This window comes from Sapajus apella, unplaced genomic scaffold (genome assembly GCF_009761245.1).
Source record: "Sapajus apella isolate SASKATOON/1434 unplaced genomic scaffold, GSC_monkey_1.0 scaffold6, whole genome shotgun sequence".
Lineage (NCBI taxonomy): Eukaryota > Metazoa > Chordata > Mammalia > Primates > Cebidae > Sapajus > Sapajus apella.
In genome coordinates, this window is record NW_022436946.1 from 16,687,829 (window position 1) to 16,715,335 (window position 27,507).

Here is a 27,507-nt window from a genome sequence, read left to right on the forward strand (position 1 = left end):
AATTAAGATAAAATAACAATACCTGAGTCATTCTGGTGAATAAATGACACGTGAACCTTAAACGTATAGCACAGAGTAAACATTCAAGAAACAGTAGCTAGTCTTTATCTTCTTCCTCTATTATTACTATTAGAACAATTATTATTGCTATGACTTTTCAACTATGTCATCCATCACTACCATGATGTCCAATAATAATAATAATATTGGGAGGCCAAGGCTGACAGATCACAAGGTCTGGAGTCCGAGACCAGCCTGACTAACATGGTGAAACTCTGTCTCTACTAAAAATATAAAAATTAGCTGGCGAGGTGGTGGGCGCCTGTAATCCCAGCTACTCGGCAGGCTGAGGCGGGAGAATCACTTGAACTGGGAGGCGGAGGTTGCAGTGAGCTGAGATTGTGCCACTGCATTCCAGCCTGGGCAACAGAGCGAGACTCCGTCTCAAATAATAACAATAATAATAATAACATTAACTATTATTACTGGTAGTATATTCACTCCTGGTAGTTAAAGATAACAACTTCCACCTCTCTGCCTCAGCCTCCCAAAGTGCTGGGAGTTGGGAATTCATCATACATTAATTGCCTGATACTAGATATAAGATGAGAGAATCTGATCTTGGAAGCTTTATATTTATCTCAACTGGAGCTTTCATACCACAACATCTTAAAGGATGTAAGAGCTAAAGTGTCCTTGATCCTACAAAACAAATACAGGCTTATTTTTAATGTGTGTTTGCTTGCCAAGAAATGTTCAAAAAATATCTACATATAAGCCAGAATTTGGTTTGAGATTTCTTTCATTCTTTTTATTTATTTATTTATTTATTTTTGAGACGGAGTCTCACTCTGTCAGCAGGCTGGAGTGCAGTGGTGCCATCTTGGCTCACTGTAACCTCTGCCTCCTGGGTTCAAGTGATTCTCTTGACTCAGCCTCCCGAGTAGCTGGGACTACATGTGCATGCCACCACACCCAGTTAATTTTTTTGTATTTTTACCATGTTGGCCAGGATGGTCTCCATCTCTTGACCTCGTGATCCATCTGCCTCAGCCTCCCAAAGTGCTGGGAATACAGGCGTGAACCACTGTGCCCGGCTGATTTCTTTCATTCTTACCTAGAAGCAAAATTTGGAAGGGAAAGTAGACAGCCTTCACTCATCTCACCATTTGTCACCTAATAGACTAAAGAACCATAATTTTATAACACACATACACATACACAGCATGGAAACATAGGCACACTCACATGCCAATGCTGTTCTCAGGCAAAACGTTAAAAATAGAATCATGAATAACAGATAATTGAGAAACTTATAGGTAAGTAGACATAGAAGATAATGCAGTACCTATCATAATACATTATTCAGGGAAATTATCTTCATTGTGGGAGAATAAACAGTCTCAGCACAACTTACAAACATGATTTTTAAAAACACATGGGAAATGTATTCCAAAGTAAAGAAATAACTACCCACAGTGATATTTTATTCTAATATATGCTTGTTTTCAATTACAATAAGCTATGCCTGAAATATCATTAGTGTTGGGACAAGATCTACTCTTCACAATTGTCAACAATGAATTTTGAGCTAAGACATGAGAAGCTTTGTTAGCGGTATTAAATTGTTGGTTTAGCTACGAGTGATTGACTTTCCAACTTTCATTCTGTCTTGCAAGATTCTTCCTTTTATTAAGCTTGGCTTTGACTTTGTTTCTTTCTGTCATTTTTCTTTCAATGCAGCTGCAATTCTGGCCTCATTATCATCATGCATTACCAAGTTAAGTCAGCTGGATATGTTCATTAACAATAGATTCCTTTTATTTTCTTTTTATGATTTCTAACTTGTATTTACTGATGAAATAGTGTCAAAAAATTTTTAAAATAAAAAATATATCCCATGTACCTGTTAGAAAAAATCACTAACTTTATTCTTTTCTAGATTCCTTTTAAGATTCAAATTATCTGTTATACTAATTTTATATGCATGTATATGACATTCTTAACCATTTATGAAATGTACATGAATGTGTTGTATAGTTTCTTTCACTTAATATTAAGTATTATATTGTTTTAAAACATTTTTCATGTTGTTTCATTGCTTATCTTTTAAGCTCCTCATCATAATAAAAAAATGTCAACACAAACTTCCTTTTGAACAAGGTATTACTTGTCAAATCTATGGTAGCCAATGAATTGTGAGGTTACTGTGTTTTATTAGTTGCAACCAAATCATATCACATTCTATACACAAGATGATTAAAGTATATAAACTGTTGAAACTATCAAACTATTTGTAAAGTTTTTGGGCAGCAAAAATTAAAACACAAATTAAACCTTTATTTAAAGTAGATTTGGCAGTGTTCAAAAAGATTAAGTTGTAAGGTTTCTGTGATAGAAAGCAGATTGAGACCTATGGCTCAAGAATAAGTACCAAATAAATCAAGTAGAGATTTGATAAAGACTCTTTTATCCTGTCCTTTTTTTATTACTTTAACACAACATTAAGTTTTGCCATTTTAAATTCTTTTCAATTCTTCCTTATGATCTAGACGGGTAAGGGCCTTGGAAGAAGGTACAGGTGAATAAATTTGGCACCATGTTGCTAATTGTTAAAGATGGCTGGTGGGTGTAAGGGTTCATTAGGGTCCTTTCTTTACTGCCATACACATTTGACATTTTCCATAATTAAAATGTTATACGAAAAGAATCTTTCTCACAGTGATACTTTCATGACCACATTGAAGAACTTGTACCCAACACGCCTTCTGTAATAAAACATTTAGAAATACAGAGAAATATGTGAAATTGCTGATTTTAGATGTTAGACAGGCAGTGGAGGACTGTAATCCAGAAAAGAAGGTCAGCACTATAATCATAACTGTCTGTCTATAGTAACTTTCTGGGCTGTGATGTGGGAGGGGGCATCTTTAGTTAAGCAGTCAGATAGAGTTCTGGAAGTTTAAGATGACTGGCAGCTGCACGGCAGGGTACTGGGAATAACACAACTATGTAGACAGAGAGCTCCAGAAATCTACATGGGGACTCAATATATAGTTGCTAAATACTGAACTGCACATACATAGGTTGAAACACAGTAAGGCTGTGCAAAAAAAAAAAGCCAATTAATGAGCTGTAATCTTAACAATACACAATTTACAGGGAGCTAGAAGACATTTGTATTTTACCCAGCCAGAGGAGAGAGGCCTCACTAAATATCGGAGACATTCAACTGAGATTCTGAACGTTCACACCTTAATGGTAAGACAAAACTAACACTAGCTTAAGGGCTTCAGTAGCTGCACTATCATACCATTTTAAAATACGTCTCTAAAATTCAAGCTGATTCGGAAGTTACTTAATGGCTTTCTAAAACAAGGTTTAACACTCCATTAAAAAAGACAATAAAATCCAGACAGTCAACAGCCAAATATCCATCATCTCATAAAGTGTTACTTGTCATGCAAAGAAAATGTAAGCAGAAGAAAAATCTGTCATTATAAATAGGCCCAGAAATAACAGAGTAATATAATCTGAAGAAATTGATATTAATTGATAATTGATAGTATCATAAATATATTCAAGAATCTAGCAAAAACATGAATATAATAAAAAAGAAATGAAATGTATAAAAATGGAACGGAACACAATTTCTAAAGCTAAAATATAGAAAATTTAAAATAAAAATAAAATTATTCGGACTGGATTAATAGCACATTTAACACTGAAGTGGAAAAGATCAGCAAACATGAAGATATAGCAAACTAAAGTACCAAAATGATGCAGAGGGCAAATGACAAAGAACAGAGTCACAGGGACCAACTTTCCTAACTTCACCCATCTCAGTTCTCTGCCTCACTGCACTCCAGCCCTTCGGTCCAGTTTGCTGTTCACACATGAGAAGCTCCTTTCAGCTTTACGGTTTCTTCAACTCATATCCCCATTGTCTAGAAGCTCTGCCTATATCTTTGAATGGCTGCCTTTCTTGCCATCTGGTCTATGCTCAAAAGTCCCCATCTCAAACACACCCTCAACTACTGAGTGTAAACTAGCCAACACCTAACCCCAGCATTCTCTATCAGAATATTTTTTATATGTCCTTATTGCACTTAGGTCTTTGTAAAAATTGCCTTTTTCATGAGTTAATTTGAACATTATCTGCCATCTTTCTCTCCCCTCCAAGTAGGATGGAAGTTTCATACCAAGGTGTACTTTTGTCTTCATTCTTGTAACCCTGGCACCTACAACAGTGCATAGCACATAATGGGAAACCAGTAGATTTTATTTGTTTGTTTCTTGGTTCAATTAGACTGTCAACATCAGAGATCAGGCCCTTATCAGAATGAATAGCAAACATTTCTCTAAATGGCAAAGGGAGCCAGAAACATTTCAAAAAGATTCTAGGAATTATTCTTCATCAAACATTCTTGATTTGATTGGTATTTCATGCCCTACATATCTTCTACTCAAGTTATTTTACAAACTCTTCTGATGACATTTTAAACCAGGTAAGGTTTGCTAAAACAGGTAGGTGTCTGACGTTTATGCTTCTTTTACCAGAGCTCTCAAATTGGCAGCCCACAAGTTGAATCTCGCTAGAATATGTTTTTGACTCGCACAAAAATTTGAATTGGAAATCAATATTTATGAATTGCTAAAGCTCTCATAAAAATCTAGCTTTGCAGCTGCTTCTTCTAAGTCAAATGGCAAGGCACTGTTTGCCTATGACAGCAATGAGATGTAGCCCACAGATAAGGAGTTAACCCTGTGCTTTATTACAGCCCCAACATCCCTGTATTATTTGCACCCAAAGCATTTCATACACTTACGTTTCTGACCTGGATAATGAGACATTTTGTTTCAGCATACATGATTCAATCATGAGGCATTTTGTTTCAACATACTCTACCAGAATAAGAGACCAAAACTAACTTGTCATCATTTTCAAATGAAGATAAAAGTTCCTAATAAAACTCAAACACTATTCATTAATTCATTCATTTATTCATAAATTAATTCAACAAATGTTTATTAAGTGCATAATATGTGTCAAGCACTGTCTTAGGTGGTTAAGTATACAACACTGAAATAAAAATATACAAAATCTATACTCTCATAACACTTATATACTAATTGATGGAGATAGAAAAAAAGTAACAAAACAAAAAAAGTAAAATTTATTATGCTACCTAGAGGATGTTTACTACCACTGGGCAAAGTAAAGCAAGTAAGGAATGTCTAGCTGGTGAGGAATGAATGTAGTTATAAAACGGGTTGTGAGGGAAAGTTTTATTCAAAGATATTTTGGAAAAGACTCGAAGGGGCTGAGGAAGTGAGTTATACAAATACTTAAGAGATGAACATTTTAGGCATAGAGGAAATAAGAGCAAAAGCCCTAAGGCAGGTGTGTATGTCTGGTATATTCAAAGACCACATCCTGCTATTTTGGTTAGGGCGAATTAACTGAGGAGGAGACAAATAAGACACAATGTCAAAGGTGCAACTAAGGGTCTATCATGTAGAGCTTCACAGCCAGTGTAAAGATTGTGACTTTGAGTGAGATTGGAAACCAAGTTTGAGCAGGGGAACAACACGATCTGACTTAATTTTTTTTTCTTTTTTTTTTTGAGACGGAGTTTCGCTCTTGTTACCCAGGCTGGAGTGCAATGGCGCGATCTCGGCTCACCGCAACCTCTGCCTCCTGGGTTCAAGCAATTCTCCTGCCTCAGCCTCCTGAGTAGCTGGGACTACAGGTGTGCGCCACCATGCCCAGTTAATTTTTGTATTTTTAGTAAAGATGGGTTTTCACCATGTTGACCAGCATGGTCTCGATCTCTTCACCTTGTGATCCACCTGTCTCAGCCTCCCAAAGTGCTGGGATTATAGGCGTGAGCCACCGTGCCCGGCCCTGACTTAATCTTTTAATGGCTTACTTTGGGTGCTGTGCAAAGAATATACCATAGGGAGACAAGTGAGAAGGCTACTGCAATCACCAAGATGGAGATGAAGCCCCAAGCCAGGTGGGTAGCAATAAAGAGGCTAGGAATTTATTAAATTCTGGTTATATTTTAAGGGTAGTGCCAACAGGCTTGCTAATGGATTAGATGTCTATGGATCAGGGAAGAGGTCTAGGTAAGAGATAAAAGTGTGAATCTTCCCTATAAAAATGGTATTTAAAGTTCAGAGACTGGATGAGATCACCAAGGGAGTATCCAACATTAAAAACTTGAAGCTGGGTGCATTGGCTCACACCTGTAATCTCAGCACTTTGGAAGGTCAAGGCGGGTGGATCACAAGGTCAAGAGTTTGAGACAAGCCTTGTCAATACAGTGAAACCCTGTCTTTACTAAAAATACAAAAAAAAAAATAGCTGGGCGTGGTGGCATATGCCTGTAATCCCACCTACTTAGGAGGCTGAGGCACGAGAATGCTTGAACCCGGGAGGCAGAGGTTGCAGTAAGCCGGGATCGTACCACTGCACTCCAGTCTGGGCCACAGAGGGAGACTCTGTCTAGAAAAGAAAAATAAAAACAAACTTGAAGAGATAAGGAAGAAGATTTAGCAACAGAAATGCCCACTACATGGGTCTGAAGGTTTCAAAACTTACGTTTAAGCAAGAATGAGTAGAAAACTTTGCATCATTGATTACCAAAGGGGTGATACTTAATCATTACCCCAGTGAAGAAGCTGGGAGCTTGAAGAATGGGAGGAACTGATTCTGAAAAAGACACAAAACTAATGACGGCAGAACCCAGACTGGAATAAGGGCACACCTAACTTCTGACCTACTCTTTGATCTATCCAATATGCTTCCCTTTATACATTTAAACAACATATCATACAGAAAAATAATTATCTAATGCAGACCAGGAAATGCTTACTGAGTATTTATGAATGGCCGGTCATAATTACAGATTTGCCTCAAAGCTGAGAAACCCCAATCAAGTTTGAAACATGCAAGATCTAGAATCAGACTTCTTCAGTTCATGTTTTCACTGCCACTCACTAGGTACACGACTTTGAACAAGTTATTCAACCACTCTGTGTCTTGGTTTTATCATCTCTAAAATAGGCATAACAACAGTTACCTATGCATAAAGTTAAGGAGAGTAAATAAAATAATCCATGAAAAATGCTGGCAATAGTCTTTTGCATAGAGTAATGCATAATAAGTGTTAGCAATAATTATTACTAGACACCGTGTTAAATCTGGGCAATCCTCTTGCCCTTTTCTATATTTCCTATTAAGTATAGCTACAAAATATACATATCACAATTTCAAATGTACATTACCACTGTAAACCTCCATTTTAAGTGTATAATTAACACATTTTGAATCTTAGAAGTCAGAAAAAGAAGAGTTGAATGCAGTTATATATTTTGAAGGAAAAAATTTTAAAAAGGATAATTATAACCCTTCCTCAAGAACTTTATAAAGTAAAATACATGTTTGACATAGTAGTAAAGAGAAATAGAAAAGCATATGAAAACAAACACAATGAAACTGTGAGGAAATGCATGGTTTGGAACACATAGCACAATCAGAAGTGCTTGTGAATTTAGATATGAGAAGGATATGATTAAATGTGGAACAAAGTTGCACAGGAGAATGTTACACAAAAAATGAAGTATTTTGTTCTTTCTTGATCTCAGGCACCTGGTCTTCTCCAAAGCCCTCCCCATGACAGAGTTGCTACAGTCTTTTCTGACCCTTGAAATAAAACAATGCTGTTTTTTGTTAAACTACAGCTCCAGGAACGTGGAGCTCCACAGAGTGGAGACTGGATCTTCATCTTTACAATGCCAGTATTACCAAATATTTTTAAAATGTAACTTGGTCACACATCATCCTTAAAACAACGCTTCCATATCCATAAAATGCAGAATTGCAGGAACAGAGAAACCCCTTCTGCATCATATGGAAAGTTCACGCTCTGGGTACCTTAAGGTGTGTGGTTAAAACTCAAAGCTGAGAGCCAGGTAACAGGAGATGAAATTCTTATTCTGCCACTCACTAGCTAAGTCTCCTGGGGAAAATTATTGTCCAAGAACAGGAAAATGGGCATATCTGCCAGATGGCAATGATAGAAAGATAGAAGGAAGTAAATTATGAGGAGGACTTAATGCCAAGTGACACAGGAGGCACTCAATAAATATTAGCAATTAATCTGTAGAAATGGTAATAACTAAGAAACTGCACACATAAAAGAATTGTAGAATGTCCCAAGACTATAATTTTGAGAACCCAAGGTTGCTAATCATAAGATTTTTAAAGATAATAAACTTTCAGAGAAAAATGAATTTGCATTGGCATTAATTCTATCTGGACATTGTAGAACATGCCGAAGATGGTTTGTTCATCTGAGTATGACTTCCACTGACTACTAGTCTTTTAAGCCCATGAAACTGTACATTCTAAGTCCACATCAAGAAAGATTATATAACTATCCCTTGGAAAAAAAAACTGAATGACTGTAGCAAATTTTAGCCCAATATCTGCCCAAAATTAAATTTATTTAGATCTAGAATTTAAAAGAAAGAAAACAAACTTTAATACCTCTGCAACACACAGATGACATAACTCAAAAAGATTAAAAGATAAACTAATCAATTCATTCATATCAAGCAATCATTTAATTCTCCACAAGTAGTTTTCTTTCAGGATCTCTAAGCCTGACACAGCCCACAGATGTGATATGAGGAGGGCATTTGACTGAGAAAGGCGTGAGCAAGTCAAGAGTCTGTTGCCTCCTGGAGTGTAGACTTTCATGATCGTTAATTGCTAGTCTGCCTACAATCAAATCTTCCACTCCAGGTAAACAGTGTTCAAATAACTCTGAACTAGAAATATTCTCTTTCTCTAAAGATGTCCTTACCTTCTCTTAAACACTGCATAGCAGTGGGCAGAGGAAAATAGTAAAATATGTCTCAAAATGTATTATAATCATAGGAGACTTTTCCTTAAAAATTAAGGGAGAATCTAATGAATAGACTGTTATTACTTTATCCCTTTCTAAAAAGTCAGTTTTCTTACAGTTGACTAAGTTAACAGATTAACAATTTAATTATCATTACTCTCAATTTTACTTTTTAAGATACAACTAAAATGTTATTTCTAAAATGTGCATTGTCACTTTACTGCTGAGACATATGATAAAATAGTAACGCTGTCCAATGTATTCTCTAAATATGCTGTTTTCTGGTTTATTTACAAAGTAAAGATGAATGAGATTGATAATCAGCACAATTTATACTTCTTTGGAAATTAAAGGTTGAGGATGCAGGCCTTGGATTTACATTTTTAATTTAAAATACTCTAGTAAATCTTGCTTGTGTACACATGTCTATGCAAAGATATATATATCTTACTTACTACGCATACTCATCATAAGATTATGGGAAATTCTAGTTTGTTAAGATATATTAGCCAAATGTAACTTTTCAGAAATGACAGACTCAGCATATCATCATAACTGCAACTTTCCCTCCATATAACAGCTGCAGTATTTAATTAGCAAACTATATGAAAACAGCATACTTAGTAATTTTTCTTTCATAGCATTGCTTTACTCAGTATTTTTTACTTTTAAATTTCTTAATTCCAGTGATTCATTTCAAAAGCTAGATAAGATCTTGGGTCCCATAAATACACATAGCTAGGAAAACAAAATGTTGAAAGTTAATTTTAGTTAATCTGTAATTTTAGTTAATTACAGATACCTCAAGGAATAGCTAGTCCTTTCTCAGAAATAACACTGTTCCTTTCTAAAATGGAAGCCATCTATTTAACCCTATTAAGTAGAGGGAAGAAAATCTCAAGGCACTAATGGCATTTCTAGAAGATAAGCCAGTAAGTTTCTGGGTTCTGATGATACTGATATATAGAGTAATTATTATATAAACATATAATTTTATACCATTCACATTGTTATAAACAATTGAAGGTGGAACAAGTAAAGGAAAAGATGTGACTTTGGTATGATTAAAGGAATGTGTCTCAAAATCCGTAATTTGGGTTATGTATACTACATGCAAATTTGGATGCAATATTATGTTGAAATGTTTCATTAATATAATCTCTAAATGTGTAATATATAAAATATTAACACAAAATGATCATTCCAAATGTCAGCTCATTTAAAAATACCGACTTTATCGAAGGGTAGTTTTCTTCCTTAATTGGTTTGTCACTTATAATGGATGAGTTCCAAGTATAAACAGACCATATCAAATATACCGTAAAGCTGATCTGAAGTCTTGACCAACCGGATACAATTAAAATAAACAAGCTATTATGGTGACAAGCAAAAGCAAAATTCTCAAAACAGTGAAATTTAGTTTGGGACTCTTAAATTCATAACATTTTATTTTTCAAATATCAAGAGACACCAGAAATATTTTCAAAAGGAAAAGGGACATAGTTATCTCTTGTAGTTTTCTTACAGTTAGTTGTCAAAATAACTATAAGAAAACGATTTTTAGAAAGGGTTAAAAAAAAAAGTCCATTATATTCTCCCTTAATTTTTAAGAAAAGTTTCTTATGACTGTAATACACTTTGAAGCATATTTTACTATTTTCTTTTGCTGTTATTTTGAATATTTAACATATATTCAAAATAAATCACAAATAACGTTCACACATTTCAAATGTGGAAATGGAAGATGTGAGATAAGTCAGACATGTCATGTAGACAAAGGCTTGGGTCTCCTGATCTCCTCCAGTCCAATATCCTTGGCATATAACTGTGCTTCACATTTATCCAGTGTTTAAAACATGTCCAGTCCTTCTCCTATAATGCTCTGGGTTACTGTCTCCATCTTCACCCGTACTGAATGAACACTCTTCTGCTCTCATTTCTCTTCTCAAGAAGAAGTTGCTTTTAAATCTGATGTGACAAACATCACCAAAGTAATGATTTCCTCAATAATAAATACAATTTATTGATGAATAATGGCTATCAAATGAGAAGACTTCTAGAACAATATTTTTCTGATAAACAAATAAAACTTTGTACATATCATAAGAAAGAGTCCATATATATTTGATCTCCCATCCTATCACAAAAACTTATTTATAAACACTTATGTGGACTCTTACTATATGTAAATATGTATAAATATTTATAAAAAATATAGTTCTCCTTTAACCCATATCTCATTCTTCCTTTTCTATTTTGAAACAGGAACCACTATCTCAAATGAGAAAAGGAATATGTAAACACTTTGTAAATAGTAATGTGGAGTGTTATTTGTTATTATTAGTCTTTGTTAAGCTTATTAAAGTAAGAACACCAGAAGACAGTTTACCAGAGTGTGCATGGAGAAGGTGAGGGGTTAGTGCTAGTGGTAGTGGTGGTGGTGGTGGTGGTGGTGGTGGTGGTGGTGATGGTGGTGGAGGGAATGTTGAAATAGGGTCAGACTAGCTGCTATGGAACTCAGGTGAAGCACTGAGGAATGAAAAACAACATTGATCTAGGACACCAGCTAAAGCTGAGTCCAAGCATCAGATCAAGGTTTGTGCCAAGAAAGGCAAAGTGGAGCAAGAGAAAGAGAGTTGAGGTTCAGGTATGGCACAGGGTAGGGACAGAGTAAATGCATGAACAAATGAACAAGATACAAGTCAACAATCAATCTAAAGTAAAAGAAAGGTCACAGGCTCATCCTGGTAAATACAGTTGAGGAGTCACATGCAAGAATTATATCTGTTCATACGTACAGTTTTGTTCTGATAGATTTCTCCACAACCAGGCTTTTGTTAGGTTGGACTAGGGTCATTCTTTTCTGTAAAAGAAACCCACCCCCTCCATTTCCCCAGGATATCTGCACACATTCTAGAGCTGTCCATATAATATTTCAAAGAAATGGCTGCCACCTTCTGAAACACTTACAAATTAAATAACTCCAATAGCCATTGATCTGTAAATTTTCATATTTATGACAACTGTTCACTTCTCTATAATTTATAAACAAAAATTGTATAAAAATCATGAAGATCAATATGCCTAATATAGATAATAATGTTCAAAATGCAGAACTATTAGTAAAGTACATGCCTAGGAATCAAATCTGTACCATGTTTAAGAAATATTGCATCAAAATATAAGGGAATTTTCACTTTTAAAATAAATTGGTACTTTTTAGTTTCTGTCAATCCTAGTTGTTGATTTAGGTATGCTAAATAAAGATTTCAGAAATCTCAAATCCTCTTGGTCAATCCCTGTTCATCCTAACCAGGCCCAGGTATAAAAATGCTAAAGAATTACAGTGTGAATGACAAATTCATGTGCCTTAAGCTAAGTTCAGTTAAACCCAGAGAAATATAAAGAATGACATGTATGGCAGTGTGTACCTTAAACTGGATGGCAGCAATAACAAACCATGTTATCAGGTAGCCCTGGGTAATGAATGACGGAAGCTTAGAGCTTACTAAAAATCAGGCTTTCCTGCCCCTTACTTCACCTTCTGATCTGAATCTGTGCTTCCTTCCCTTGAATGGACCCATAAAATTGTCCTGAAATTCAGCCCACTTGGCTGGACACTAAATATGTGCCCAGGCTTTGGGAAGCCCTTCTGGGGACTGGATCCTCCCTTTCCAGTCCCCAGACGGGCTTCCAAAGCCTGGACACATCCATGAATCTAATAATGAATTCTGGCCGGTAGGTACCAGATCCAAAATGCTTCCATGGCACAGTCACCTGACTCTACCCTGCTACTGAAGAAACCCACAGAAGTTGGTACCAATCTAAACTGGTCTCAGTTTCAACTCACTTTCTGTAATTTTATGATCTTGATTTGGGGCTCAGCCTTAGAGCTCATAAGTTATCCTTAAGCCCTGATGATTCCAAGTTAGTGTTTTTACGTCAGTCTCTTTAGAGTCCGGGCATGTTTCAAATGACTTCTCAAGATATTTATAAGACAATTCAGCAGCATTAGACCAAATCCTGTCATAAAATTCATCCTGAATTTAACCATGAGAAGACATGATACGAAAGTAAACAGCTTGAAAAAATTTATTCAGTCACTTGGGGAGACTGCTGAAAATCAAATTTCAAAAGATGCTATCCATTCCACACTAACTATTTCACTTGTTGAATAGTAAGGTTTTTTTTCCCCTTAAGTGGTAGTTGGCTTAAAGCCACCATCCCCATTAGCTCCACAGTTGGTGAGAAACAGTGAAGATTGTTTGTCCTGCTTATCTAGAAATCCTGCCCTCCACTGCTTACTCATTTGTGAGTCAATTTTTTTTATTCGACTATTGCAAAAGTCCTTTGTTTCAACATTAGAATTTTCTAAATTTTGTTCAATGTTACACCTTTAAACTAGAATTTATTAGGTTATTCTTATTTGGAAGTCTATAAAGCCAAATTCCAGCTGGAATTTAAAATTTAATGTTATAGTGGATTTCGTAAAGAGCTCCACTGCTACTGTTTCATCCACATTTCTCAGAATCGTTCCCAAATTAAAGAAGAAAGAATAGTTGCTTTGATCAAAATGTGACACAAGTGTAAATCCTGGCTCTTCCACTTACCTTTAAAATTTAAATTACCATATAGGTTAAATTCATCCACCTGTCCATCAAATCAATTATTCATTCCACTAACAATGGATACCTACCATGTTCCAAACACTTTGTAGATATGCAGGAATAAAGCATGAACAAAACAGACAAAAATATGTTTTTTTGTAGTACTTACATTTGTCTGGAGTCAAAAATAATAAATAAATGAACAAAATATATGGCATGTCAGATGGTGATAAGCACTACAAGAAAGATGCAACTGAAAAGGAGGCGAGAGACAGTTAAAGTGGGGTGGGTGAGCCCCACTGATAAGGTGGTGTTTATACAGAGACTTCTTGGACATGAGAGAAGAAGTGTATGTGTATCTGGGAAACGAGCATTCTGGAGAAGGATATGCACTGGCCCCAAGGCAGAACTGTGCTTGAGAACAGCAAAGAGGCCAAGAGACAGAAAAGGAGGGAAAGAGAGGAAATGGACTCGAAGCTGAGGTCACAGGGAATGGTGAAGTTTTTGATATCAAGACCTGTGGGCCAATGAAGACCTTGGCTTTTGTTGTGAGTCATAGGGAAAGCCACTGGAGGATAAAATCAGAAGCCTGGCCTGCTGATCTAACTTTTCAAAAGAATCCCTCTGGCTGCTGTGTAAAGAAAGGAATCACATCCAGAAAGATTACATTCAGCCTATGCCACTGAGCAGCCTGAAATAAGAGGGGGTGGAAGGAATGGTTAAAGTATAGACATATTCCGAAGATTTAGCCAACACAACTTGCTGATGGACTGGATTTTAAGTGGAAGTTACATATCATGGAGCCCAAAACTTAGAAAATGGTGTAAGGTCTAGCTTCTATGTTTATACTTGTTATAGCATAGACCCTCGGCATGAACCCTGGGTTTGAAGATCATGAACACTCGTTTTAAGAGAAGATCTTGCAATCATCCAAGAAAGATTATACAAATTGAAGAACTGAGTAAGCACAGCAAACAGTTGCTTAGGCTACTTGAGGGAACCACACTGTGGAAGTGTGAACAAAAGAATGAGATGACCTTGAAAACAGTCTAGGTAAAGCATGCCTATGTCCTGGCCCTTTCAAATAGCACAAGTCCTGAAGGAAAGATGTAGATGTGAAAAGAGGCAAAGGCAGCAGAAGAACCGTGCTTGCATCCAGAGGGATAGTCCAAAATCAATTTGGCAAAGAACGGGACATAGGATTATGCCATCTGTTACTTCACTTTAAAGTGTTTTCCTGTGTCTATACCTACAAGCCCTCTAGTACACAGAAAAGGCATGGAATGAACTTTTACCCACATTTTAACACGTCAACCCTAACAGTTTTAACATTAGAGACAATTTTGTTTTAACCCCTACAATGGATATGATCACTTCTGATATTGTTATGTAATATCCCTTTTTCTTTTAAGTCTTTTCACCACTTATACTAATACTAACCTTTACCCCTACTAGTTGCTAAATTCTATCAATCCTAGGAGCCCTCTTCCAAACCTATTTGTTGGTTTTAGCAACTCCTTTATGCACCTCTGTAATCCATCCTTGGCCACTGTCCCTGATGATTCAACAACATGTTACTAAGTTTTTCTGCCTTGTAAGGACAGTCCTTCCCTGCCTCAAAGTCAGCATCCTCCCAGTTTCTGTCCACTTTAGCTACCTATAAACACCTACCTGGACTTGTCATAACTTATTATTAATCAACCTATCCAAGTTAAAACTCTTAATAGGCCCTCTCTAAACACAACGTTTTCTCTTCTTATCATCTCAAAAACCACATTTTTATTGAGCATTCTGCCCTGACCACATACCACAGGCCCTTTCTGGCTGTTGTGTTTCATTAGGCAGCCAAGAATCCATGATCATCCTTTCAGAGCCTAATTTTTCCAATAAGCAAGTATAACTTATTCCCCTCATTCCTCTTGCATATTTCCTTCTCCTCTCCAGGGACAACCTCTGCTTTGCAGACACATGTTATATTTCCCAAATTCTAAAAACAAACAAATTTAATATTCTTCCACTAATGGCTCTGTACTACCTCTATCCATACAGTCTGACGTAACTGCAACAATCACACACTTGCTGGTCTTTAAAGGCAAACAGTGAACACTCACACTGGTATTCACAGCCACTGCTTAGGTACTTTGAATATACCACTCCACTCATTCTACCAGCTCTTTGAACTTGGTATTTGAACTTGTCACCTTCAGAGATGCTAATAAAATGGGCCTGGGTCTATCTTGACGCACTTTATGACCTCGTCCTGCTTCAGTTCCTTTTCCTGATTACATACCTAGTTCCCTATACAGGCTATCCAAACTCTCACCAAACAATCAATTTCATCAATAATGACTTATGTAGAGACATATGACAAGTCTGTGGCCCAGTCTGCACAGAACCCAGGTCTCGTGATACACAGCACATGCTTTTCTCTTACCTGACCCTGCATCCCCAGCACTGATTTCAGCACCTAATAAGGTTTTCTGATAATGATAAAAATGAAGTGACAATCAATTTATAAAAGAGCCAAGGGATGCCCAGAGACATCATCTTCCTTACAGGATAAACCTGATTCTTAAGGGTTTATATTTTTAGTACATAATCCATCTGCCCATTTCTGAGAAGACAAAAAAAGAAGCAATTGGTGATTTCTGAATTGTATTATGTGTATTTGTACCCATGCAATATTGCTTAGTTTTGGAACTAAAATTGTTATCTCTTCTATCATCATCATGCTGTAGTTATGCTAAGAACTACCCACCGGGGCTGCCATAATTCCTTGGAAATTATTTTGAATTATTTGTGACAGTGGGTAAAAATACAACACATCCAAAGTATTGTATCAGGATTCACGGTTTTATATCATTTTTCTGTAGCTGCACCTTTAACAGAGGCTGAATGGTTAGCATATCTAACTTCTAGATGTAAAAATAAAAGGCTTAATTTGTATGAATAGCTATCACTATAAATAAGTAGAAACCTTCCTGACAGAGCCATCCTGGAATATAAACACACATTCAAGTGACACAAACCATCTAGTTACCTCTTATTGAGTAAATACAGTAAAATAAACATAGATAGTACAAAACTAATAATTTCATTTACTACATGTAAGGTACAAAGAGATTTTGAGTTTAAAATGAATATATATTATCTACATCAAATGCTAGTAAAATTGAGTGACTTTTTTTCTTTTTACTAATTAATATTTCTAAAATGGGTATCTATTGCTTATGGTAGAAATATTTTGGTAATTTTCAAGCTAATGACTAGATGGTAAGTCCCAAAAGTAAGCTCTAAAGTAAGTATTTAGCTTTTTCTAATTCTTACAAAGAATTAATGTTCCCCTTCACATTTGAACAAATTATTAAAAAGAAATAGCTTATATAATATTTTATATAGCATAGTTTTATAGAAAATAAACAGCACAGAAAAGTGCTTTTTACACCGTTGCCATTAAAATGTTTATTATTTGTCTCGAAACTGTTTTAAATGAGAGCAATTAGCAATGTATACCAAATTAGTGCTACTTTGTGCAAAATAAATGTAGTACAATACTTTCTGAAGGTCTGTTTTTCCATCTAAACTAGGTTTAACTACCCAACATATACAAATAATACGTTTCCACTTTGATGGAAATAATACGTTTCCCATGATGTTTAACAACAAACCTTGGATCTTTCTTCCCATACTTGTTCACTTTCAGAGTTCTGACCTGTGTGTCTGACACCAACATTCTTCCATTTATATAAATAAAAAAACCAAGCAGTCATGCATTATATCCCTCTCTGTCTTATTCTCCTATTAGTAATACAATATGATGTCCAGTCATTTTTTACCACCTAAAATTTATTCATTTCCCACATCTTATGCTTCTCTCTCTCTCATCACTAGCATCCTGGTATGAAGCTATCACATTTTCTGCTGTTGGATCTACTGCATAGCCTCCTCACAGGTTTTCCACAGATATCCATTCTGTGTGGTTTAAACCAAGCACAGATACTCTCTCTGCTACAGACACAAATCAAGACTAAGTCCCACGTTCTTGCTGGAGGTATGCACAGACCAAGATTCATACCACACAACACATATTTACACTGTTGATGTCAGCACAGCATGTGTTCAGAACCTGGAGAACATGGCAGATTGAGGTTCCAGATATTGGGGTGACTTTCTGAGTTGATGAAAGATTCACCCACCAGCTGTAGTTAGCCAAAGACCAGAAACTCTGGTTTCAGCCAGATGTGCAGGGTGAAGCAAGTAACTACCCACCTTGCCATCTACTCTCTCCCTCCAACTTTTTATTGTAAAAATTTTCATAGATACAAAAAGTGGAAAGATTAGTGCAATTAACACTTAGATATTATCCTCCAAGGTTTCACAGTTCTTAACATGTTTCCATATTTATTTTACCTGTACCTTATATGCATCATTGCTGTTAAATCATTTGGAAATAAGTTGCATATGTCAAATTTCACCAGTAATTATAAATGATCTCCTAAGACTAAGCTTATTATTAAACCTATAAAAATTAACAATACCATAAAATCCTCTAATATCTCCAATTGTCCCAAGAAGATCTTTGATAGCTTTTTAAAACCAAAATACAACTGCTTGTTTTGCTGTTACATGTCTTTGATTTTGCCTGAAATATCCAAGCCAGGGTTCTTACAGAATATCTCACCTTATGGTATAATTTAATTCATCCACGATTTCTTACATTCTCTACAGACAGTGTTCTGTTTAAAGGTTTGATTCTGGTCAGGTTTGACTTTTTTCTTCTTGTGTAGAAACACTTCATTTGTAAGGTTAGGTACTCCATATTGTATCACATCACACAACCTGCAAAATCAGGCTGTCCCACTATTTATGAAGTTTAATTTAATCCCTTGATTCAGGTGTTGACCCTGCGATATCACCACTGTAAAGTCAAATTTTTCCTCTCTTACTAGTAAACGGTCTTTACAGTAATATTGTGGCACCACAGGAATATATTATTCCCAAAAAGCATTCATCTAACACTTTTAGCATCTGTTAATGATACCCTGATCAGTTATCCTATCAGGAACTGCAAAAATGGTGACATTCCATCGTTCTGTCTACTTAAAATAGTTGGCACTTTTCTGTAAAGCAGAGCTTTCCTCTACCCTATCCAATTCTGAAGCATCATTTTGGATTCACGATTTTTAATTTCTTCCATTTGTATTATGATAAATCACAATCATTATGTTTTATCCTTTATTAATGCCTCTAACCTATGGTCTACGAGTACAGCCAAAGTCACCTTTGCTAAAAGCAATGCTCCCTCACTCTCTCTCTCTCTTTTAACTTGTTAAAGCCTTCCTGTTGCTCCTGGGATGAAGATAAAAAAGACCCTAAATGTGGCCTACAAGTGTTTGATGTCCTGTCCCCTACTCACCTGCATAGCTTTACTGCACCCAAACGCTTCACTCTGTTTTCGGGGTTCCATTCAGAATGCACCACGCTCCCTCCCCCTACAGAGTGTATACATTATTCCTCCACCTAGAATGTCCTCTCCAAGAGCCTCTTCCTACTTAACTCCTACTTATTAGTTTTAGTCTTCAATCAATCCCTTCCTCAGAGAAACCATTTAACTGCTTACCTAACTCTGCAGCACTTAAGACAGTTGGATTGTATACTTACTTGCATGGTTATTTGCTTTATCTCTCTCTTAACAACTTGATTGCAAGCAACATGAGGGCAAGAACAGAGTTTGTCATTGTTCATCAGGAACCATGACTGGCATGTAGTAGAATCCTCAATAAATATCAGCTGAACAAATTAAATGAACCTGATGAATAATGTTACTAATTATTTTTATTTATGTTTAGGACAATTTCAAGAGAGAAAATGAAAGTGCATGCAAACCGCATGTTCTCACTCATAGGTGGGTGATGAACAATGAGAACACATGGACACAGGGAGGGGAGCACCACACACTGGGGTCTGTCGCCGGAGGGCAAGGGAGGGACAGTGGGGTGGTGGGGAGGTCAGGGAGGGATATAACAACATGGGGAGAAATGCCAGATGTAGGTAACAGGGGGATGGAGGCAGCAAATCACATTGCCATGTGTGTACCTATGCAACAATCCTGCATGATTGCATATGTACCCCAGAACCTAAAGTACAATTTAAAAAATTAAATTAAAAAAATAAAAAAGTGCTTATAAAGATGTATAAACTAGTAATCAAAGTCTACTTGAGCACTGATTGTTGAGTCCTTCTGTAATTAGCCAAAAAGGAGAAGCAAAGCCCTAGGCATACACAGATGCATTGCTGAACCACTGTTGCAATTCTTTCAGTTTTTTAAAAAATGTTCTCCTTTATGATCCAGAGCAATAAACTATCTTGAAAAAAGGAAGTGCAAAAAAGACCTCTTCCAGGTCATCAGCCATACCTAAATATAATTATTCTTTCTTTTCTGGAATAAGAATTCTCTCACATAACACATTGAACCATAGCAAAAGCTATATAAAATAGTCAATTAGTGCTTTGATGACGTCTCACTCCTAAAACTAGCTAAAGAGTATTATTTATTGGCTTGAGCTTTTATGTGGCTCAGTTGCTGGTTAGATTTTTAAATTTCAGTAGTAAAAGCAATTTTTCAATCAAAGACAACTGGATAATAAAATATTATTTATATAGGTACTATTTCTAATATTTATATGAATACTAAACAAGATCTACATGATACAGCCTTAATAAAATAAGATTTCATTCGGCTTATTTTCAATAGTCTATTTATTTTACAAACAATTTGGTGGAGGTCACTAGGGTTCTTTTTTCCCTTGCTAAGAGAGATCAAATGGGTAGACTGGCAAATGCAGACTCATGTAGGAAAACTACTGAAATACAATACGACTTTGAGTTTGTGCTAAAATGTTCAGCCCTGGTGACACATGCCAACTAGACACATGGTAGCAGGAAAATACATTCAGGCAGAGCTTGCTAATCACAATTACTAATATAATTTCCAGATATCCCTCAAGAACAACAACAAAAAATCCCACTGTGAAAGTCTTACTATTACCACTATCCTGCAAATAAATCGCGTTGAAAGAAAAGATTCATTCTGGACTAGACTGCTTTAAATCTCTCGTTCCTAAACACTGGTGTTTTGACTCTCTTCTCTCAGGCACAGGAATGTGAGGAGTTACATGAATTCTGTCCCCATGTGCCTTTGAGGCACATCACGAACAATTTAGTCTTTAAAATTGGATTTTTTAAAAAAGATGTTTTTCTTTTAGCATATGCATCTGCTAATTCAAATTTCTGTTGTCTTACAAGTTTCAAGTTATTAAGCTGTGTGGGAAATATCCTCCCTGAAGACAGACTCATTTTCACGGACTGAATTGCAAAGGGGGCTGGAGAACTATAAGGAGGCTCAGTGTTGTTCTGCTCTGTCTTTTTAATTACACTAAGTGGTCAAGATTGAAAGATAGCTGAGAGCAGTGGAATTTTACCAATCAGTGGAATTTTACCAATTAAAAGAAAGATTTCCTTAGTATACACACAGCCCACCAGTAAAGTTCCTTACCCTAAAAAAACTTATTTCAGAAGGCAAGATTAGTGCAGCTACCTGCAAAAATTTTGTCTTTACATAATAACACTCAAAATTTATAGTACAACCTAATCAGATATTACTCACTACAATTATCATGTTACTTATTTTCCCTTTACTATACATTCATCACTATTGTAATATATAAGACAAGTGTTTTTGCTAACACAATTAATATAAAATCAAAGGAAAAAAGAATCACGGAGATTCTTTGGTGCTGGACATTGCTGTAGCTAAAATATTGAACCAGTTGTCTCGGTTTTCACAGTATTCTGAATAAATGCTTAAAGAATAAATTAGAAAAAAATATTCTTCAGGAAAGCAAATATTGAGAGACTGTCACCAAGTAGATATAATGTCTTAGTCAATTAATAAGCAACTATTTATTGATTATTTCCTAGATGTTAGAATCACCACCACACAGAAAAAAAGTAAACTGTTATGGTCATCTATTTCAATTTCCTTTCTCATGCTTCAATTCTCTCTCTGGAGGCAAATCTAACACAGAGTTGTCTAGTTTCTTTTTAAACATTTCCATGGATGGAAAATGCATTGCCTCTTAAGGAGACTCCTTCAAGTGTCTGACAGATTAAATTGTTAAGTTCCCCTCTCTGTTGTTTTCATTCATTTATCAAGTATTCATTGAGGGAATACTATGTACCAGGCATGATGCCAAGGTTTCAGCATGATCCTTGCCTTCTCAAGGCTTACAGTCTAGTGGGAGAGATAAATCAATAATCATAGAGGATGACTATATAATTATACATTTTGATAAGTTAAAGAAAGGAAAGCAAAAGCCCTGGCACATAGTAGGTCTAATATAATTTACCACAATCTTGAATGAATCAATGGATGCCATGAGAAAATATAGCAATCCGAAAGAAATTAGACTGGGAATCTGGGAAGGCTTCTCAGTGGAAGTGACATTTAAGCTAGGTCCTGAAGGATGACTAGGAATGCATCTGAAAAAGATCCAAGAGAAGGCAACAGAAACTGAACTGACTAAACAACTGCACATAAGAAAGCCTCAAAGCAGAAGAAGTCTTGGCACTTTCCAATTTTGAAACTAACATCATGGAGAGTGTAGCACACTTTCCAATTCTGAAAATAACATCATGAAGAGTGTAGCACAGTGAATATGTAGGCCGAGGAGAAGGCAAAGGGGTGAGAGAAAGTGAGAGGAGGCACAGCATAGGTCAACTGAAATAAGCTGGAGTAGGAGAAGCTTTTTTAAAGATTTTAGAGTTTAGTCCAAATAAAATTAGAAATACAATGAAGAGCTTTAATTAAGGGAGGTGAGACAGGTTATGTTTTGCTTTGTTCTTAAAGACCTTCTGTCTGCTTTCCTGTTACTGTGGCCCTAACCCTGATTTCCATGGCTTCAAAGAACAGGACTCATGCCTCCTCTTTATGGCCATCTTCCATTCAGGCAACTAAGGGAAAGGAGAAGCCACAGAACTGAGCAACATGGCCAGAGTCTCGAGGAAGGCTCTGCTTGGTGACCACATGGAGAGCCAGTACTCCCTGGGCACTGCTGAGTTCACACTGAATTGAGTAAGTCCACTGATTTGCCATCTCCTTCGTACCCCATATAAGCCTGGTCAGAGGCAGTGACCCCTCTGTGGCAGATCTGGGGTGGTCAGGAGCTGACAAACCATCCACACAAGAGCACAATAACATATCTGTGGTTGATACCACAATGTGACTGCATTACCTATTTTTGTCCCTTAAAAGGTGACATTTTTGTCCCTGAATTAGGAATTTACCCCCAGATTACTCTGGAAAAGGATTTTCTATCCTTGACGTCCTCAAAATATTTTTAAAACCAAAAATTGCTTCAACAAAAAATTGGTGAGTCCAGGAAAAATACACAGATTTGGAATCAAAATCTGAATGTATCTGTCAATTATCCTCTCTTAGGTTCTGAAATAAAAATCAAGACATCTTCTTGGATGGCCACATTGTGAGGATTCAGCATGGCTGTATAAAAGGCACCATTGCAGTAAAGTAGGTCCTTTCTTAGAAATGGAACAGACAAAGCCTTTCATTTATTATTCATGATGCCTTGTGCCCATGTCAACTCCTGATTAATAATTAAAATTAATCTCATTACAGAAGATTTCATTACAGGATAATTTAATTAAATGATGAATTGGCTCCCAGATGTTACCTTCTGTGCCATCTTTTAAATAATGCTGATGATGACACAGGGATTCACTAGGTATCAGTAGGTCCTTAAGAAAGTGAATTATTTATTGGGTTCTGCCATTCTGCTGATAATAAATGATATTGATCACTACTGTGCATTATCCTTCTCCAAAGCCATGCATTCCCAATATTTCTGATATTTCACAAATTTTTAGAAGTCCATTAGGGATTATGAGCCATCATTTAGGCAGTCATTTTGCCATTTCATAAAACCATATCCATTTGGTAAAAATTTTAATGCACAGAGCCCACTCATTTTATAGGATAAGTATACAATGGGCTCTTCGGATTAAAAACCTGAAATTTCATCTTTAAAATAAGCATGAGGTGGGATGTACTAATCATTACACTACTTCTCGTGCAAAAAAAAACCCAGTTTGATTATAAAAAATAATCAAATAGCATTAGAAATGAAAAGCAGAATTTTGTTTGATTTATTTATATAAAAATTCTCACAAAGCCAATGTCCTTTCAGAAAACATTTGCCCTGAGCCAACATAAATCACCATTTTTAGGCCCTTTCAGTTACCACATACTTCACTGATGTAAACATACTGTTCTCGCCACACTTTGCACAAGATACATATCCTGATAAATCAACATAAGAAAATATTAAAACCACTAAACCAGACTTTTAGAGATGAAAACATTTAAGAGACATTTCTTTATTTACTTGGGACAAATCTGGGCTTTTTTGAATACCACAGTGTATGACAAAATATGTGCCATTCCAAAAATTGTCAGCTAAACATACAGCTTTTAATTATTCGACTTCATTTATTTTAATGCTTCTTATCCCCCCAAAAGTATATATATTAAAATCTCAGTCTAAAATTGTACTTTTGTTATTTGTCATTTCTAACAACAGAGGAGATTTTTTAAATGGGCTTTACAAAATCAAGTTAGAAAATATGACATAATCTTCCCATAAAGAAATGTATTGCTTCACTTTAAAAATCTTCCAAAAACCTCATTGTTATTAGCAGAGGGGGTAGTTAATAATCACAGAGCAATCAATTGTATTGTCATATCATTTACAAACTATATTCATCTGCTAATTAGCAATACAAATAGGTGAATCACAGCATTTGAGAGGTGGAACATATCCTAGAAAGCATCTAGTTTGTCTTCTATCCAATGTATTAATTCCTTAAACAACATCCTATAAGGAGACACTCTTGACTTGATTATCTCTCTTCTCTCAGTGGATATCACAGCTTTGCTAGGAAGCTTGTTCCACTTTTAGTCAGCTGCCAGGATTAGGAATTTCTTATTGATACCCTTTCCATTTCTCTTGAGACCTCCCAATCTTTTTTTTTTTTTTTCTCCTGCCTCACTGTACATTGTTTCATTAAATGGGCAAGTTCCTGACTCTGGCCCAATTCGATCATCTTTCTTAGATAACTCTTGTTCATTCCTATGAAACCTGAGTTCCTTTTCTACCAAATCATGCTCCTTCTCCTTTAGAATTGATCCCACACACACCACTACAGAAACCTTTTGACATCACATCACCATTCGCGTCTATAAATAATTCTTATTAGTGCTTTTGTGAATTGTACCAGGCCAATTTATATGTAGGTATATATTGTACACCACTGCAACAGCAGATGTCAAGTATGTTAGACCCAGGTAATTTATGAGGAAATATGAGGCCTTTTGAGAAATACCAAGCACCGTTATATTTCATTTTATCAGTACGAACTAGAAACAGTTTTACTGGAAGATACATGCAATCATTCATGGGTATCCACATTTCTCACAAAAATAATCTAGGTTACCTATTCAACCAAGAATGGACATTTCTGAGACTTTTGTATTAATTGAAGCTTGTGACTTGTTCATTCATAGTAAATACTCATGGTATCTAAGGTTTACCAAAATTGTAAAAACAAAAAACTGTGAAACAAAAATTGTCATTTGATTACAAATTCCCTGGCCAGAATTTCAGTTCTTTCATGAGAGGTTACACATCATCACTTCTTCTTTATTCCTCTATAGCACTTGTAAAAATGGCATCAACAGACGACATAAAATTACTCAACAGACTGGGAGTATTGCACTCTAGACTGGGCACAGGTTTGCTAGCACATAATAAGACTATTAACATGGATCCTATTTATGTCAGGAAAATAAACATTGGAAAAAAAAAGTTCAGAAAAACTTAACTTTAAAAAGTTTGGATGGTATAAAAACAGAACTAAGAATCATCAAATCATAATTTACTAGAATTAATAATTGTTGAAGCCAGAAAAATGTACAGTTGTAGCAAATAAAAGGAAATGTAACTTCAGATTTAAAGTGAAGTATCATATTACTCTAAGGGAGGCTTCTGCTTAAAAGTGTTTTAAAAAGATTTAGACAAATTAATAAAATATAGATAGAAACACACCGAGCGGGAAAATTTCTTTGCACTTAGATGGCCCTCCATTTGTTGAAATGAATTTAATTTTGATTTGTTTAAATTAACATCATATGGGAGCTTTTGCATGAATATTCAGTACCATTTTTATAAGCCAAACATTTATCCATAACAATCTAGTATATTCTGCACACCTGTGTTATCATCAAAATGATCCATCTTCAAGATTTTAAAATTTACCAATATTGGGTCTGGAGAGACAACTCTTTCTATATGCATTTGTCTGGTTTTTTGTTTGTTTGTTTGCTTTTTTTTTACCTATTTGTCTATCCATACAAAATACTAAACTAAATTTAATTAGTCAGTACATTTTAAATATATTTGTCAGTGGAAGGAAATTTAAAATTAATTTTGAATAAATGACATACAGTAGATACATTTCACTTCTACATATGTTTTATTCTCTCCCTAAAATCAGTCAAGTTATTTAAACCAAGTGTTTTTCTCTTTAGAAAATGTGAATTTGTGCTGTCATTTATTGAGCATATTCTATGTGTTAGAAGATTACCTCCATGGATCTGAACAAACCCCTAAAGCCATCATATGAATTCAATTCCCTCAATAAAGAGAAGGGTACTTAGAGAGTTTAATTTTCCCACAGCGATACAGCAAGTAAACAGTGGAGGAGTGATTTAAAACCATGTGTATGTGACTCCAAATAATAACCATAATAACATAATAATGATAACACATTTTAAGTGTTCTAAATGTCTTATTTGTATTGTTTCATTTAATCCACACATAATCAATTCTATTAAATGGTTTATTCTTCATTGCACTATTTTAAAGATGAGAAAACTAAGCAGAGAGAAGTTAAATAATCTTCCCATACTAAGGTATAGAACCAGCCCTTCACATCAGGTAGTGTGACTCCTTGGTACTGCTGTTAAACTCTGCTCTAAGATTGCTTTCCCAAAGACTCTAACTTATTGAGCCCTTTATCCCAGAGAATTGCATTGGTTATGTAAATAATCCTGTGCTTTATTAAAAGTCTCCCAACTTGATCCATATGAAACTAACACTGACCACTGTATAGTCTCTAATAATTTTTTCCATTTCGCTTTTACTATCCCTCCCAGCCTATCATCTGAACAATCACAGTGGCTTCCTAACTCATCTTTTAAGCATGTATCATTTCCTCTCCCTTGTCCATAAACATAGGAAGCAGTCTTTATAGAGTGATTTTATAATAAAAGAATAACTTGAACTTACGTGCATTTCTGAGAAATTTTCTGATATAAAAGGTAAAGCATCACTAGTCTCTTGTACAATTCCATTTACTGAATTGGATCAAGTATTTTGACTCTGGAATAGTAAACAGCAATTTAGGAGCAGAAATCCTCCTAATATGTCTTTGTTACTCAGGGAAAAACAATCTAATTAGCATTAATTTGATTTCCTGTTAATCTCAAATTTCTCCCTATGTTCCATGACCAACATCAGACCCCACTGGTCATTTTCTATGGCTATCTTTTGACTATCTTTGAGCACTGATGATAAGGTCCTTTAAAAAAAAAATTTAAGGCCAGGTGCCATGGCTCATACCTGTAATCCCAGCACTTTGGGAGGCCAAGGCGGGCAGATCACCTGAGGTCAGGAGTTCGAGACCAGCCTAGCCAAGACGGTGAAGCCCATCTTTACTAAAATACAAAAATTGGCATGGCGTGATGGCAGATGGCTGTAATCCCAGCTACTTGGGAGGGTGAGGCAGGAGGACTGCATGAATCTGGGAGGCAGAGGTTTCAGTGAGCTAAGACTATGCCACTGCACTCC

At 35.8% G+C, this 27,507-nt stretch overlaps 1 protein-coding gene and 1 long non-coding RNA gene across 12 annotated transcripts in view; both read right to left on the reverse strand.

Moving 5' to 3' along the window:
* EYA4 (EYA transcriptional coactivator and phosphatase 4) overlaps positions 1-27,507 on the reverse strand; it is a 271,605-nt gene that overhangs the window by 157,369 nt on the left and 86,729 nt on the right. The gene's annotated exons all lie outside the window — the stretch shown is intronic.
* LOC116549273 lies at positions 21,626-27,309 on the reverse strand. The gene is made up of 2 exons (XR_004267785.1): positions 22,197-27,309; positions 21,626-22,154 (listed from the first exon to the last, which is right to left on the reverse strand). It is a non-coding gene; the product is annotated as an uncharacterized LOC116549273 (long non-coding RNA).